We start from the raw sequence: 6,913 nt of genomic DNA on the forward strand, positions 1-6,913 counted from the left end.
GGGGGTTCTGTTATTTCTTAAAGTTTCACATAGAATCAAATGGATTCACATAGTTTAGAATCAAATAGATCTATAAAAAATTCTTTTGCTAAATGAAAAATACCACTCCCTTGACCTTCCTCTCCTATTTCCTGTCCCCAGAGCAAGCTGTTTCACTGGTTTTATTTTGTTGTTATTTATTAGCATATCTTCAGGTAACATGCTTATATTGCTTTTACTTGTTTTCAGTTTGAGATATTTCTTTAATTCCTGATATAAAGCTTTGCTCTTCTGTTTTCCCAACCATTGCACTTTCCCTTCCTGCTCCCCTTTTCCCAGCATACGTAATTCAGTGTTTACATTATTGACTGTGATTAAGAATGTTTACATCATTAAGATTATGTAACACTGTACAGCTAAGTGATGTGTTATTCTTACCCTGTACTGCATTTTTATTTCCTTGACTTAATAATTTATTTTGTTTACATGGGTTTCTATATACTTATTGCTAATTAAATCCAAAACTCTACGTTCAGACATACCAGTTGTTTTATCAGTTTCATCCATCTTGAAGAAATTGCTCCTGGAGCAATAATCTGTTTTGTCCAGTCTGGACTTTTTGCCTTCTGTGACTGGGGCACAGCTGTCATCCTGCAATCTCTTTTCACCATCATCCTAGGAATTGCTTGTGTCTCCCCTATATTGGATTCCCTGATTTCCCATTTCCTATATCTCATGTCTGTCTTAGATTTACTCCTTCATTTGTGTGGATCATATCCTCAAGTAGCTTCCTGAGAACAAAAGGGGCACAGGAGATACATTTTTTTGCAGAGTGGTATAGGAGATCCAGCTATAGATGCATTCACCATGTCAACACTACCGTTTGCTGCCGTCCACACTCACACTATTCCTGAGCTCATTTTGGACAGTTTTAGTTTCTTTGTACAGTAAACATAATTCAGCTCTGGCAAAAAAAAATGGTTTCTGTTAATAGTTTCCTGCATGGGAACTCTGATGGATTAATTTTTAAAAATGGATCTATGTGTGTACGTGTGCACATACACATATTCACATACCCCTTGCTATTCAAACTCAGGAATTGAATGGATTTGGATATATTTTTCAATTAAAACATTCACCATCCTTACTACTAAGTATCTGAACCTCAGAAACTAATTAGATTTGGGTAACTAAATAGCCCCTCACTGGCTGAAGGACTGCCATCTGAACTTGAACAACTAAACAGATTTATACATACATGTATATACATACATCTTTGATCAAAAATATTCCTGAAAACAATTCCATCTCATAGTACTAGATCATATTAAAAGAGATGTGAAGAGAGATAATAATTATTTCATTTTATGGGGAAAATATGCCATGAGTGTTTGTGAATTTGGGATTGGCAGAAGTCTTTGGACATATCTCCAGTTAATATTCTTTGTCTGTCTGAGAATGTTTATAGTAGAATACCCGTCTTCCTTTGTAAGTGCTTCACATGTATCAATCTCTTCAATCCTCATAACCTTATAGGGTAAGTCCTATTATCCCCAGTATACTGGTGGGAAGAATAAGGTACTGAGATGTTAAGCAACTTACTAAATAAAGATCATACCACCATTATACAGTGGACTCCATATTTGAACCAGATAGCCTAGATCCAGAGTCTGAACTGTGCTGTACTAAATTCAGTGATATGCTGTAAATGAATATAAGCAATCCTGGGGCAGGGATGATTGGGCCTGGGAGCCTTTATTTGTAGTTTTTGCTGATTTCATGAAATAATGCCAGGTGTGTCACCAACAACTAGTTTAACACTATTTTGCCATATTTGCCTCAAGTTTTTTATCCCAAAGATATTGCTAAATAGCTCTCACCCCTGAAACCAAGCAGGACTCTGTGGGGCTCTTGGGCATGGAAGCCTTTCTGTGTTCCCTGTTTCTTATTTGTAGGGAATAGGCTTCAGTCTCCATGACCTTCCCTGAGTTGCAAAGGGCAGATTCAAACAGCTGCTAATCAGGGAAGGGAGGGGATGCAGAGACAAGGGAGGAGCAGTCAAACAATAGTGCAGGGTCCTAGTTCTGCCTCAAGGGATACACATAACAATATGTTTGAGCTCTTCTGCAGAGCTAAAACCCCCAACAAATGGAAGATATTAACTACTTGATGAAGCATTCATTATTCAGAGAGAAGGTCACAGTTGGATAACATCCAGAACCACAAGAAACTCATCAGGAGAACATCTGAGGCCAGATTAAAGGAATGTAGGCCCTGCACACACCCTGATCCTTATCAGCAACCTCACCCTTGAACCACTGCTGTAAAACTCCTCACCAAATCCTCCCAGGTTGAGACACACAGTTTTGAGGGCATTAGCCCACTGTGTCCCCCTTTGCCCGGCAAAGCAATAAAGTTCTTCTTTTTTACTTCACACAAAACTCTGTCTCCAAGATTCAATTCAGCACCGGTGCACAAAGGCTAAGTTTCGGCATCACCCCCAGTCCTATTCCTTTTTCCCTCTCCAGAGATAACTTGTATCACTTGTAGTTTCATGCACTTAACTACTTGTGTATGCATCCATAGTCTGTGCATAGTGTTATGTACTTATATCCTATATTTTCCTATTAGAATCGAAACATCAGGATTGGATGTCTTAAAAGTGGCAACAGTGTAAGAATAATCAGCTCACTTAAGCAGAAATTTAAAGGACATTATACATACCCTTAGGGGTTAGCAGTCACCCTTAGGAGTTACAATAGGACACCTGGAGGCATTCATTTTTATCTAAATTTTCGGAAAGAATCTTTATGATGAAAGCAATACAGATAATAGTAAAATAGAATGCAAACTTGCTCAAGTTTTAAGACAAGACGCAGGGGACTGCAAAGGAATTTTCCTGCCTAGGAATATGCAGTCACTGTTCTTTTAGGATCATTCTTCAGTGGAAAAGTTAGAAAGGAACCAACATTAGGGGGACGAAAAGTGCAATTTGTTGAATACTTAATCAGAAGTAGAGCCTAATGCTTGGCATAGTGCACACCTTTGCAGGTCACCTCCGAGAAAGCACCCATGTGCTAGGTGTAAGGCCACTCTTCTACTGGCCTAGACCTTAAGCAGTAGACTAGTGGAAGCCCAGAAGTTTGGTGGTCCTAACAGTACCATGTTATTTCTGTTGATACTTAGCACTCTTTCTGTGCTCTTCCTAGTACTGCCTTAGCAGGAAGCCTGCTAAACTGGCTCTCCCCCCCCTAAATCTACTCTACCCTTCACCCTGCTCAGTACCCCAGGAAGTTGACTTCTATGCACAATATTAACCAGAATCCCTTTTCCTTGCTTGAGTGTTGCAAATGGGAGAAACCATTAGGAGAAGACTGGGTGCGAAGGGAAAGAGGTCAGGGAGTGTATTTTCTTGCCTTCCTCCCATGCAGTGGTTTGGAAACAGCTGTATTCCTCTACATCACAGCTCCTGACATAGCCCAGAAGTAGATCTCATAGGTTCAGCAACCAGTTTTCCTTGCCTTTTCTTCTTTTGAGTAGAAACATCTTGCTCCTGCTTAACCCAGGCTGCTTCACCATCTCTTGTAATCTCCTTTATCCTTGCCTACTCTCTTTGCTCACTCCATTTGGGTGTGCCATCTGTTTACTGCTGCAGTCCTGTATAATATAGTAATTTGTACCATGAGTAGCTCCTAGAAACACAGCCTCAAAGTAGGATTCTGGAATTGCATTGCATGCATTTGGTGGATATACAAATACCTTCCTTGTCAGGGGAAATGGATACTTGTGGCAAGAGGTGATTTCACATTTACTCACATTATCACTAGTGGTGGTGTGAGGTGTTGGAGGACAGTGAGTTAGGAAGATCAAGTGGATGTGGCATTTTGTCACTATGGCCATGATGGGGATTACAGAGGTTGTTGTGAGGGCTGGTCGTTCTGTTTTGTTTGTTTTGTTTCTTTTTTGAATTTTGGCCACACGACGCAGCATGTGGGATCTTAGTTCCCCAACCAGGGATCGAACCCGTGCCTCCTAGACTGCCAAGGAAGTCACGGGCTAGTCATTTTGGATGTCCAGGGTATACACACAGGAAAAAGGATAAATTGAAAGCAAGTGTGAAACATCAGAAAACTTATTATGGCAGCTTTAGGGGAATATCTTGTCCTTTGTAGCTGACAGAAGCAACCCCTTCTCTCTGAGGGAAACAGTCTTACCCCAACTGCATACACCCAAGAAAAAAAGCTTTCAGTGACTTTGCCTAAGAAAATTATCTCATACGGGGATATCAGGATCCACACCTACTATCCATCTTTACACTCTGGAAAATAATCAATTAGATGCCAGCATATCCCAGACGAGTACAAGGTTAGGCCCAAGGGAAGGCACCTGTACAGGATATTATCACTTTGCACTGGTAGGAGTCTGGGGAACAAGTATGGGAGTAGATTCTAAGGGTATTAAACCAAAACAGATGACATGAGATAGGCCAGGCATATTGATATTGGTGTATTCACACAGGAAACGTGATTTAACGTATTGGCTTGAGAACCTGGAAATGATGGTAACGTTGACACAATAGCTGCCTACTGTCAACTAGGTGGAAATGTCAGAACTTTCCCAGAGTACTATAAAGGGAAGAGTCCAGAGTCTTAGGGAGATGGGAATGTGGATCTGTTCTGTGTGAACTTGCTCATTACCACAAACATGGTTGCTTACAAGAATGGAAATGTATTCTCTCACAGTTCTGGGGGCTAGAAGTCTAAAATTAATTTCACTGGGCTGAGATTAAGGTGTCAGCAAGGCCATACTCCCTCTGGAGGCTCTAGAGCTCCAGGGGAGAATCTATTCCTTGCCTCTTAGCTTCTGGTGGCTGCCAACATCCCTAGGTTTGTGTTCACATCACTCAATTCTTTGTCTCCGTGAACACATGGCCTCCTCTTCAGCATGTGTCAAATCTCCCTCTGTCTCTCTCTTATAAGGATGGTTGTGATTGAATTTAGGGCCATTCAGATAATCCAGGATTCAAGTTTCCTAACCAAATCACATTTATTTCCCATATAAATAATATTCGCAGGTTCCTGGGATTAGGACTTGATATCTTTGGGGACCATTATCCAGTCTACTATTATGTAATAAATCGTTTAATCACGGTAGATCTATACTGTGGGATACTAACACAGCAATAAAAAGGAATGAACTATTGATACACTTTACAATCTGGATGAGTGGCCAGAGAATTACGCTGAGTGAAAAAAAAAGCCAATTATGAAAGCATACATACTGTATGTTCTATTTATACAACATTCTTTAAATGACAAAATTATAGAAAAGGAGAGCTGATTAGTGACTGCCAGGGTTTAAAGAGGTGGTGGGGGCAGGAAGGAGGTAGGTATGGCTGTAGTAGGACATGAGGGATCCTTGTTGAGATGTTAATGTTATGTATCTTGATTGTATCAATATCAAAATGCTGATTGTAATATTGTTCTATAGTTTTTCATGCAAAGAGTACACAGGATATCTCTAGTATTTTACAGCTACATGTGAATTTACAATTATGTCAAAATAAAATGCTTAATTTAAAAAGTGCTACTCAACAAGAAAAAACACAACCCAATCAAAAAATGGGCAGGGGCCTCCCTGCTGGCGCAGTGGTTGAAAATTTGCCTGCCAATGCAGGGGACACGGGTTCGAGCCCTGGTCTGGGAGGATCCCACATGCCGTGGAGCGACTGGGCCCATGAGCCACAATTGCTGAGCCTGCACTTCTGGAGCCTGTGCTCCACAGCAGGAGAGGCCGCGATGGTGAGAGGCCCGTGCACCGCGATGAGGAATGGCCCCCACTTGCCACAACTAGAGAAAGCCCTCGCACAGAAACGAAGACCCAACACAGCCGTAAATAAATAAATAAAAAAAAAAAAAAAAAAAATGGGCAGAAGACCTTAAAACAAGGGTACAGGGGCTTCCCTGGTGGTGCAGTGGTTAAGAATCTGCCTGCCAGAGGGAGGAACACTCCCCAACTCATTCTACGAGGCCACCATCACCCTGATACCAAAACCAGACAAAGATGTCACAAAGAAAGAAAACTACAGGCCAATATCACTGATGAACATAGATGCAAAAATCCTCAACAAAATACTAGCAAACAGAATCCAACAGCACATTAAAAGGATTATATACCATGATCAAGTGGGGTTTATCCCAGGAATGCAAGGATTCTTCAATATATGCAAATCAATCAACGTGATACATCATATTAACAAATTGAAGGAGAAAAACCATATGATCATATCAATAGATGCAGAGAAAGCTTTCGACAAAATTCAACACCCATTTATGATAAAAGCCCTGCAGAAAGTAGGCATAGAGGGAACTTTCCTCAACATAATAAAGACCATATATGACAAATGCACAGCCAACATTGTCCTCAATGGTGAAAAACTGAAACCATTTCCACTAAGATCAGGAACAAGACAAGGTTGCCCACTCTCACCACTATTATTCAACATAGTTCTGGAAGTCCTAGCCACAGCAATCAGAGAAGACAAAGAAATAAAAGGAATCCAAATCGGAAAAGAAGAAGTAAAGCTGTCACTGTTTGCAGATGACATGATACTATACATAGAGAATCCTAAAACTGCTACCAGAAAACTACTAGAGCTAATCAATGAATTTGGTAAAGTAGCAGGATACAAAATTAATGCACAGAAATCTCTTGCATTCCTATATACTAATGATGAAAAATCTGAAAGTGAAATTAAGAAAACACTCCCGTTTACCATTGCAACAAAAAGAATAAAATATCTAGGAATAAACCTACCTAAGGAGACAGAAGACCTGTATGCAGAAAATTATAGGACACTGATGAAAGAAATTAAAGATGATACAAATAGATGGAGAGATGTACCATGTTCTTGGATTGGAAGAATCAACATTGT

The sequence above is a fragment of the Balaenoptera borealis genome (genome assembly GCF_965194805.1).
Source record: "Balaenoptera borealis genome assembly, chromosome: 11".
Lineage (NCBI taxonomy): Eukaryota > Metazoa > Chordata > Mammalia > Artiodactyla > Balaenopteridae > Balaenoptera > Balaenoptera borealis.